Source organism: Miniopterus natalensis, chromosome 17, assembly GCF_054644295.1.
Source record: "Miniopterus natalensis isolate mMinNat1 chromosome 17, mMinNat1.hap1, whole genome shotgun sequence".
Classification (NCBI taxonomy): Eukaryota; Metazoa; Chordata; class Mammalia; order Chiroptera; family Miniopteridae; genus Miniopterus; species Miniopterus natalensis.
The window spans coordinates 23,900,735-23,911,559 of NC_142097.1; the positions used below are offsets into that span (position 1 = coordinate 23,900,735).

General features: G+C 39.8%; 1 long non-coding RNA gene across 1 annotated transcript in view; it reads right to left on the reverse strand.

Annotated features, from left to right (window-relative positions):
- Nucleotides 1–10,825, reverse strand: part of LOC148091263 (uncharacterized) — a 291,917-nt gene that overhangs the window by 54,042 nt on the left and 227,050 nt on the right. The window lies entirely within an intron of this gene.

Below are 10,825 nucleotides of genomic sequence, written 5' to 3' on the forward strand. Positions count from 1 at the left end.
ATTGAAAACTTCATGTACAATCTGCCCTTGGTCCTCTCAGGCCAGTCTCTGCCTCACCAAGGTGGTGGACAGCCACACTTTCCAAAATGAAAAGAACAGGAGGAAGGGAAAGGAAGAATAGGGAGGGCGAGGAGAGGAAGAATGCTTACACCCCAAGGAGCCAAAGAAGGGGGACAGAGGAAGCCCAAGGTTACTACAAGGAAGGAAGTTACAAAGATCAGAGTGGAAATAAGCAGAACAGTGGCTTAAAAAGCAATAGAAAATATCAGGGAAACTAAGAGCCGTTCTTTTAAAAAGATAAACAAAATTGACAAGCCTCTAGCCAGACTCAGCAAGAGAAAACAAGAGAAGGCTCAATAAATAAAATAAAAAACAAAAGAGGAGGCCTTACAACTAATACAGAAATACAAAGGATCCTGAGAGAATATTGAGAACAACCCCATGCCAACAACTTGGACCACGCAGAAGATACAGATGCATTTCTAGAAACACAAACCTACCAAGACTAAACCATAAATAAGTAGAAAACTTAAACAGAGTGTTTACTAGTAACATGATTGAAGGAACACTTCCAAAACCATTTTCTGAGGTCAGCATTACCTTGATACCAAAACCACACAGGGACACCACAATAGAAGAAAATTACAGGCGGATATCCCTGATGAACAGAAATGCAAAATTCCTAACAAAACATTAGCAAACAGAACTCAACAACACATTAAAAGGATCATACAGCATAATCAGGTGGCATTTACTCCAGGAATGCAAAAATGGTACAGCATCTGCAAGCCAACGTGATATAGCACATAAACAAAATGAAGTATAAAATCATATGACCACTTCAATAGATGCATCAATAGATGCATGAAAAGGAATGGACAAAAGTCATCATCAATTTTTGCTAAAAGGTCTCAACAAAATGGGTTAAAGGAAATGTACCTCAACATAATAAAGGCCACATATGACAAGCATACACCTAATGTCATGCTCAATGGTGAAAAGCTGAAAGCTTTTCACTAAGATCAGAAACAAGACAAGAATGCCCACTCTCACCACTTGAATACAACTCAGTTTTGCAAGTCCTAGCCAGAGAAATTAGTTAAAAAATACTAAAAATTAAAAAAAATAAAGGTATCCAAATCAGAAGGGAAGAAATAAAATTGACTGTTTGCAGATGACATATATTATATGTAGAAAAACCAGAAGACACCACCAAAAAACCACATTAGAACTGTTGATGTAAGAACATCCAAGCCTGTAGAGAATTGAGAATTTTTGAAGAGTTTATTTGAGTCAAATGAAGGATCCTGCTGGGAAGCAAGATCTTAATTGCTTTGCATAATAATAGTTATAGTTATTTTTACACATTTGGAATTAAGAATAGAATTTAAGGTGGGAGAAAGTAAGGTGGGGAAATCTCTATGATTGGATTGCAGAATCTTTAACAAGATTATGTGCTTCCTTGAGGGTGGTTCCACCTCCAAGGGGTCCAAAAAAGAGGTTTACTCTGGCACTTCAAAGGTGTGTTAATCTACGTGCACAAGAACAATGAACAGGGCTTGCTTAAGGTGAAGATAAACCTTTTACTAAAAAAGTTATAAAAGTGGGGCATGACTACCCACAGACCTAATCAACAAATGAAGAAAAGCTGCAAGGTACAAAATCAACATACAAAAATCTGTTGCTTTTCTACACACCTACAACCAACTACCTGAAAGGGAAATTAAGATAACAATTCATTTATAATTGCATCGAAGAGACTAAAATGGAAGAGGGCACAAACTATGGAAATACATTCTGCACTCATGCATTGGAAAAATTAATATTGTTAAAATGTTCAACTATTCAAAGCAATCTACAGAGTAAATGCAATCCTTATGAAATTTCCAATGGCATTTTTCACAGAAAGAGAAAAAAAATACTAAAATTAATATGGAACCACAAAACCCAGATATGCAGCCAAAGCCATCTCAAGAAACAAGAGCAAATCCGGAGGCATCATACTTCCTGATTTCAAACTGTATTACACACCTATTGCAATCAAAACAGTATTGTATCAGCATAAAAACAGACATAGATCATGGAAACAGAACAGAGCTGAGAAACAAACCCACACATATATGGTTAATATATTTATGACAAAAGAGCCAATAACACACACTGGGGGAAAGACAGTCACCTCAATCAATGATGTTAGAAAAATACGCACAAGAACGTTACCGGACCACTATTATATACCATACAAAAAAATTAAGTAAAAATGAGTTAAAGACTTGAACATAAGACCAGAAACCACCAAACTCCTAAGAGAATACATGGTGGTAGGCTCCTCGATGCTGGTCCTGCAAGTGCTTTTTTGAATATAACACCAACAGCAAAGGCAATAAAATAAACAAGGGGAACTACATCAAACTAAAAAGCTTCTACGGAGCAAAGGAAAGCATCAACGAAATGAAAAGTCAGCCTACTGAGTGGGAGAAAATATTTGCAAATCATATACCTAATGGGGGTTAATATCCAGAATATATAAAAAACTCGTCCAACTATAGAAAACAAACAATTGAATTAAAAAGTGGCAGAGGATCTGAATAGACATTTTGCCAAAGACATACCCTTGGCTAAAGGTACATGAAAAGGTGCTCAACATCACTAACCATCAGGGAAATGCAAATTAAAACACAATGAAATATCACCTCACAGCTGTTACGATAATAATAAAAAAGACAAGAGGTCACAAGTGTTGGTGAGGATGTGGAGGAAAGGGGAATCCTGTGCACTGCTGCTGGGAATGTAAATTGGTGCAGCCACAGCGGAAAGCAGTGTGGTGGTGCCTCAAAAATTAAAAGCCAGAACTATGTTATGATCTAGAAATCCCACTTCTAGGTATTTATCTGAAGAAAACAAAAACACTAACTTGAAAAGATATCTGCATCCCATGTTCACTGCAGCATTATTTATAAAAGCCAAGATATGAAAACAATATAAATGTCCATTGATGTATGAATGGATGAAAAATGGAATATTATTCAAACATAAAGAAAAGAAAAACTTTTCATCTGGGACATCTAGACCTTGAGAGCATCATGCTAAATGACATGTCGGACAGAAAAAGACAAATAACATATGATCTCTCTTATATATGGAATATAAAAAAAAAAATTGAGCTTATAGGTACAGAGAACACATTGGTAGTAGGCAGTGGTGGGTGCGCTGGGTGGGCAAATGGATGAAGGGGGTGAAAAGACAAAATCCCGGTTGTGAAATAAATTAGTCATGGGGATGTAATGTACAAAATGCTGACTATAGCACATAATATTGTATTGTGTATTAGAAAGTTACTAAGAGAGAACATCTTAAAGTTTTCATCACAAGAAAAAATTTATAACTATGGATGGTAACAGATGTTATTGTGATCATTTTGCAATATATACAAATATCAAATCAATATGTTTGAAATCTGAAATTAATACACTGTTATACTTCAATTATACCTCAAGGGGGAAAAAAGCATAGACATAAACCAGTAGAATTCAGAAGGCTCACAATATCCGGGACAGCAGAAAAGACTGTTGGTAGTGAAATGTAGAAACACTGTTCTATTCTTTCTAAATTGTTGACTATATGCTAAAACATGGCAATTTCACGCCTACATATGTCCCTAGAAGAGAGAGAGAATGGGGCAGAAACACATTCAAAAATTTATGTGATAATTTTCCACATTTGTTGAAATATATAAATTTCTGTATTTAAATATATTTTGGCCATCACCTTATCCCACCAATTTGCCTCAATTTGTGTAAGAAAGTATGTGCAAGTTGGAATGTCCCACCTGAGATACTGCCCAAGTGAGAAAACAGAGGGAACATGAACGGATTGAGGCTCTGAAGCCCGGGGGGCGGCTTCTGCGCCATCCTGTTAGGGTGCTGACCTGCTTAGAGAAACAGTGGCCAAGCACCAAGACTCTCCCACAGGACAGGAAACATTTCCAGTCGGAGGCCGCAGGCAGATACGGGCTGAGCCTTGAATCCCACTTTCTGGGAATCAGACTCACGCAGGGCCTCAGTAATCACAGACCCATCAGCTCCTGACCGCTCAGGGCACCCCCAGTCTAAACATGGCCCAGGGAACAACACTGAGAGGACACCCCTGTTCTGACCTCCTTCAAACAGCAGGAAGTAACACGCGATCAGGTGGTGTCACGTGACCTGAAATGTTGCTGGGGAGGTTCCCGACTCTCATTTCTGTAAAAGATTCTTCAGTGGGATTCCCAATTACAGAGAAGATCGAACAGTAATTTATAGAACCCTCAAGACACAAAGGGAACAACTTCCTCCTTGACAATTTCCCCGTGACTACAAAACAACATCAACAACAAACAAAGTCTTGCTTATTGGTCCCATCACTGGGGGTCCAGAGTATAAAAGCCCCAGGAGAGAAGAAATCAACAGAATCTGAGAAGCTCACCTGTGAACAGGAACCCACCCTCCACACCTGACAAAATGTGCTGCTCCCCTTGCTGCCAGCCCACCTGCTGCAGGACCACCTGCTGCAGAACCACCTGCTGCAGGCCCAGCTGCTGTGGGTCCTGCTGCTGCCAGCCTTGCTGCCGCCCTTGCTGTGTGAGCAGCTGCTGCCAGCCTTGCTGCTGCCCAACCTGCTGTCAGACCACCTGCTGTAGGACCACTTGTTGCCAGCCCAGCTGCTGCTGCTGCCAGCCTTGCTGCTGTAGCACCCCCTGCTGCCAGCCCACCTGCTGTGGGTCCTGCTGCCAGCCTTGCTGCTGCCCCAGTTGCTGCTGCACGCCCTGCTGCCAACAGGTTTGCTGCTGTCCTGTGCACGTCTGCAGAACCTGCTACTACCCCACCTGCTGCTGCGTGCCTGGGTGCATAGCCTATGACTGCGGATCCTGCTGCTGCCAGCCTTGCTGCTGCTGATCACCCTGCCAGAGAACCACCATCCACATAGACACCTTCTGTGAACTGACCCGCCATTAAGGAAATAAATTGCCTTCCTTGACTTTGCTGACACCATCATTTGGGACCATCATTTCTGTGACTCATCTACCTGTTTCAAAGTTCTGAGTCAGCTTCACGGAGGTCACAGGACTTCGACCCTCTTCCTGTGCATGTGGATCATGTGTTAGTTCTGTGCATCCTCAATATGGAATTATCGTCTTGACTGATTTTGAAATAGGATCACCCAGGTCTTCTAAATAACTTAGGAAAACATTCTCATAACTTTTTCATAGGTTTCTGAAATTGATCAACAATTTTCATAATCATATTTTCTTTATCAATGTACTCATGGTTCTTGTATTATGCCTTCTTTTCTGATCACTTTGAGTTGTCTTTGTAGAAGCAGGAGTTTTGCCTGTGTTTCTTAATAAATTATATATCATAATTCATCCATATTGTGTTTGATTTATTGTACAGAATTCATTTAAATACATATTGCATACTATATGCATCATTCACTCTGAGCATCGTAAGAGCACACACACCTCACTATTATTATCTCCAACTTTCAGAAAAAACACACAAACTGTTCATTGTGCAATGTCACACAGCTAATAATGAACAGACTCAGATCCAGGACTGGGTGTTCTGTTCCTGTTCAACCTGCTGTCAGACCGCGTCTGCATCTCCAAGATGTAGGTCTGAGACTCCAGTTACATCGGTTGGCAAGCTGTGGTTGCTGTCACTGCTCATTTGTGGTTGTCACTGAGCTTGAACCCACCATAAGACACGCCAGTGAAATCCTGCGTTCCATATGTATTTCTCCCTGCTCTCTACCTCTTCAAGATAATGACCCCCACCAAATAGTAACTGCTTTCTAGGAGTCCAAAATGGCCAGAGGATAGTTGTGTATCTTGACAAAAACGTGCCTTTCAGAGGAGTTAAACCTTCAGCCCAGGAGAGCCTAAAGGTATTATAACATGAGAAGCACAGATTCTTAAGTATGTCACCAGGAGGTAATTTGAGAAGGTTCACGCCAAGTTCTGCCCACTTTTTTTATGGATATAGGTGGTCCTACATATATGTCAACCATATAATGGCCATTGGATTGAGGTATATTCCACATCCAGAAGACGGTATATTAACCCTGCAGGTTGTCACCTCTAAGTTGGTGTCTTTGCTGCACATCTAAGAGACTATTTTAACTTCTCATCAGGCCTACAATTTCTGTTATGTGATGTCTGGTAGGACAAGTAGATGCCACGATCTCGTGCCTATTGTTGACCCTGTTCATCATAGAGTGGGTTCCTGGTTCCAAAGTGATGCTATCCAGGATCCTGTGACAATATACTGTGAGCTGGTGGGTACCACTGCAGACAGGGAAGACAACTCTGTGCACCACACATGCAACGGCAGTGAGGAAGAACCGCTATCTTTTCAAGGTGGAAGTGTCTGATGCAAACACTAGCCTCCCTGTGGGGTAGTGAATTTCATGATTGATATTATCGATAAGGGCTCAGTTCCATTCTCTGCTTATGACAACAGCACATACAGCAGAGGCAGCCGAGGTCAGAGCCGTGTTGTTGATCCACACAAAGCGTCTATGCCCGCCACCATGGCTACTTTGTGCATGTTCTCTTGTGCACATACCGGTGCACCTGATGTTCTCACAACAATAAAATCACCCATCGATGCATTTCTCCGAATGTATTACTGTCATTTGCGATGTCAGGCTGTACTTACATAGCATCTACATGGCACTGGGTACTGTATGTAATCTAAAGATGATTTAGAGTACACAAGAGGATGTGCGTAGATTACCTGCAAATACTGCACCACTTTATCTAAGGGACTTGGGCATCTGCAGATTTCGGTATCATGGGGGTCCTGGAGCCAATCCCCGTGGGTACTGAGGAACAACTGTCCTGTTCTATATGACTCTAATATCCATAACCAAGATCTAGTGTCTTCTACTCCCACAATATAGAACATATGTTTGAAGATATAATAAGAGGTAAATACATGCATTATCTTTGAGGGATCTGATACAGGAAGCAGATGTGTGAAATGAGAAGCATTTTTTAAAAGTAACAGATAAAAGTAATGAGGAATGAATGCAAATGTCCATATATTTCATGGACCTTTTGTTCCACTGAAACGGATCCTAATATATTTAGAATATACAGGATAAGTATTGTTAAGCACGAAATCTTAACAATAAAACTCTAGTTGGAAAGGTCAGTGATAAGGGCCTTGGTGGAGGGGGCGGGTGGGGTGTGGAGGCTGAGCATCTTCAAGTTCATGCAGTCCCCAGGGAATTGCTGCCCTTAGTTAGAAGCGCATCCCACGAGGTGGGGAAAACATGCAGAGATTAGAGTAAAATGGATGTGATTTTCAGCACAGAATATCAGGAGACAGTTTGTCTAAGGGGGGGAGAAATTTCTCATCAACGCCATTCAGACTGTCTAATACAAGTGATCTCGTGAGGAAAAGATGCGGAGGGCCCAGGGGAACGGATGCTCATGTAAGGAAGCCCTGTTTATGGGAGATGTTAGCAAACACTCTAGGCTACCGTGGAGGTAGGAACTCACATCACTGTAGGCATCTACACGTCAGCTAAACAACCGGTTGGCAGGTATTGAGATGCTGTGTCAGGGTTTTTTTTAGCATTAGGAGCTAAATTTTATCAGAGGACCCTAAGACTCTGCATTCCTGAGTGTTTGTGAAGTCCCCAAACATCTCTGTCTTGTTGAGTTGGTATAATTTATTGATTGCTGGCATGGTTATCATTCTCTGAGGTCCATAAGCATTCAAAGGCAAAGCATTTTTAAAGAAAAACACAGGCTTACATGAAACAAGTAATCCATTCAACCTGGGATAAATGGAAATCGTCTTTCCATTATTTTAACAAACATACCACAGCTGAACTTCATTCCTGGAGATTTAAAAACATAATCCAATTTTCATAGAAAGGGTGAGCCTACATCTTAGGGAATAACAGCTTTATCCAAATCTATAAAACTAATGTGGCAATTTATTAATTATAACATTATGTGTAACATTGAAGGTTTCGTTAAGTCTGTAGGGCCAGTCATTTCTCTATGCAAGCATGCCCCAAAAGACCTCAAATATCAACTAGGAGGCTACTTTCTGAACAAGGAATCAGAAGAGCTAAGTCAGAAACAATACTTAGTGGCATCTCATGCATTCATGTTTTAAAAACATGGTCTTGCTTACGGAACTGGAAGACACATGCCCAGGTCCCTCTCCCCTGTGCCACCTTTGCATGTGCACCTCCCCTGACTCTCAGCTTCCATGGTTGACTAAGAAATACGCATTCATTTTTACAAAATCTTCAACAAGGCTAGAGTCAGTTCTGCTAATGTTGAAACCGTTCTTTTCTCTTTAAGGTGCCTTTGCACAACTTTGCCGTGCTCCTTTTTTTTTTATCTCTTTTAAGTTCTTTCCAGGACAATCTTACATCTTTTGTTTTACTGTTCTTTGGACAACCCTCTAGTCCCCCTCCCCCGAAGTGTGATATTTCTGACATGTTAGTGCACACTTCCTTTCGGTTCATTTCTGCCATAACACTGAAGAGCCAATTATGATATTACATGTCATCAAAGTACAGATCAGGTTTCACAGAAATGTACATGTGAAACCTATGTAATCTTATTAACCAATGCCACCTCCAATAAATTTAATTTAAAAAAATCTATTTTTAGATACTGTGGGATTTCTTTTCCAATCTCTTCCAAACTATAAATACAAAACTGAGCGAAGTAGGTCTGTCTTAGATAGTTGCATGGGCTTCCACATTTTATGTGTTTGTTGATCAGGTGATAATTCAATATGATCAGCTTGTTATTTCTGATCCCTAAATCATACTTTCCTCCCCCAGGGTTTCTTCAGTGAATTGTGCTGATGCTTACATATCCTGTAGTAATTTTCTCTTCCTATCATGTGAGTTGAGTGTTAAAGACAATTTCTCACTTAAGTTCTCCAGAATAATACAATATCATTGTGAAAACAACTAGTTATTGATTTCGGGCAATTAGAAATTTGTTGCCTCTGTTGAAAGTAAATAACAAATCTCAGCAATCTGGTTCCAAGTTTCCCCTTGGAATTCCTCCATAGCATGTGTTTCTGAAAGTGACCCATGGGATATTCCAGTGAACTGTTTAATGTATCTTTATTGACTTCAGAGAGAGAAAGGAAGAGGGAAAGGGAGAGAGATAGAAACATCAATGGTGAGAGTTATTGATCAGCTGTCTCCTGCACGCACCCTACTGAGAATTGAGCCCGAAACCTGGGCATGTTCCCTGACAGGGAATCGAACTGCCATCTCCTGGATCATAGGTCGATGCTCAACCACTGAGCCATGCTGGCCAGGCTCCAGTGTACTGTTTAAAAGAGAATACTAGTTCCCCAAGCCTTGCTCTGCAAGAGCACTGCTGGTTAATCTTGTGGCTCATACAAGTGCCTCGAAAATCCAATGCAGGGAGTCATGTCAGATTCAAATTGGGTCACAGGGAGTGGGGAGGGTATTGCCATATTCAGGTTCACTTACTTAAAGAAGGTGGAGGAAATAGTGTAAAAACTGAAGGATAAGTGTGTGGGATGCAATCAGAGCATGTATCCTAAACACAATACAAGCAAGTCAAATCCGGCGCCATATACGTATCATAACCACATTGAACTGTTTACAGAAATGCAAGGTTGGTTTAACATTTGAACATGAATCAATGCTTTTAAATCACATTTACTGAATAAAAGAGAATAATCATCAGATTATCTCAATAGGTAAAGAAAAAGCATTTTATAAATTTCAACACATTCAAATATAGAATGCCTTAGCAAATAGGAATAGAAAAAGCCTAGTTCCCCTGATGGAAAGAATCTACAAAAAAGACAGAAAGCTTACTATTTACTTACGAAATATGGAGATTTGTCCCTACTCTATAGAGAACACACACACACAAAAATCCACTTCACCATTTCATTCAATATTTAACAGTAGGGCCTACCAGTGGACTAAAGAAGGAAAAATTTACAAGATAAAAAGGCTGCCAGGAAATGACTAAAACTATCATCATCTATAGATGATATGACTGTGTATGTAAAATTTCCACCAAAGAATGTATTGGTAAACTATTAATAAAATAATGAGGGAATTTGGTTACAAGATCAACTCATACATAAATGAATTGTTTTTCTATATGTCAGAAGCAGTTAAAAATGAAATTTTATATTATACCTTACATAGAGCATAAAAATAAAATATCTAGGAAAAAAATCTAATGAAAGGTGGGTAAGACCTCCGCAGAGAACAGAATACTTTGACCAAGCAATTCTGTGAGAAATCTACTGCTAGGTGTGTAAGCATCCAAAGAAATGTTCATATATGTTTGTCAAATGACTTATACAAAAAAATTCATAGGAGCACTATTTTTAAGAGTCCCAAACCGCAAAATACCTACGTATTTCTCAAGGGGACAGTCAACAAATAAACTGTGTCAGATTCATTCAGTGGAAGATTTTGCAGCAACAGCAATAAATGAACTACAAGTAGTTATACTGCTGAATCTCACAATCATAATGTAAAGAAAAACCAGTTCTGTTCTCTTTCATTTTATGTAAAGATCCAGAAGAGTGAAACTGAACTGTAGGGTTACGAGTCAGCAGAATGATTAGCAAGCACTGGGGAAGAGTGAGGGGGTATAATCTGGAGAGAGTGGGGTTAATGTCTGTTTCTTAACCTGATATTATTACCATGAGTATGTTCATTTTCTAATAATCTATCAAATTGGAAATTAATAATTTGCATACTTTAAAAATGAATAGTATACCTAAAAATAGTTTAAACATGT